This window comes from Suricata suricatta, chromosome 6 (assembly GCF_006229205.1).
Source record: "Suricata suricatta isolate VVHF042 chromosome 6, meerkat_22Aug2017_6uvM2_HiC, whole genome shotgun sequence".
Classification (NCBI taxonomy): Eukaryota; Metazoa; Chordata; class Mammalia; order Carnivora; family Herpestidae; genus Suricata; species Suricata suricatta.
Window position 1 is genome coordinate 12626789 of NC_043705.1, and position 355 is coordinate 12627143.

Consider the following 355-nt stretch of genomic DNA (forward strand, 5'->3'; position numbering starts at 1 on the left):
AACATAAAAAAATAACATAGGGTTGCATATATCTTTTCAAATTAGTGTTTTTGTGTCCTCATGGTAAATACGCAGTAGTGGAAATATTGGATCATGTGGTATTTCTATTTTTAACTTTTGAGGAATCTCCATGCTGTCCCACAGTGGCTATGCCAACTTACATTCCCACCAACAGTGTACAAGGGTCCCTTAAGTCAGACTGAGAAAAAAAAAAAACCACGTAATTTCATTTATATGTAGAATCTAAAAAAAAAAAAAGAATAAGCAAAAAAGCAAAATCATACCCATAAACAAACTATGGGGGAGGGCATGGGTAAAATGGGTGAGGAAGTGGGAGGTACAGGCTTCCATTTAT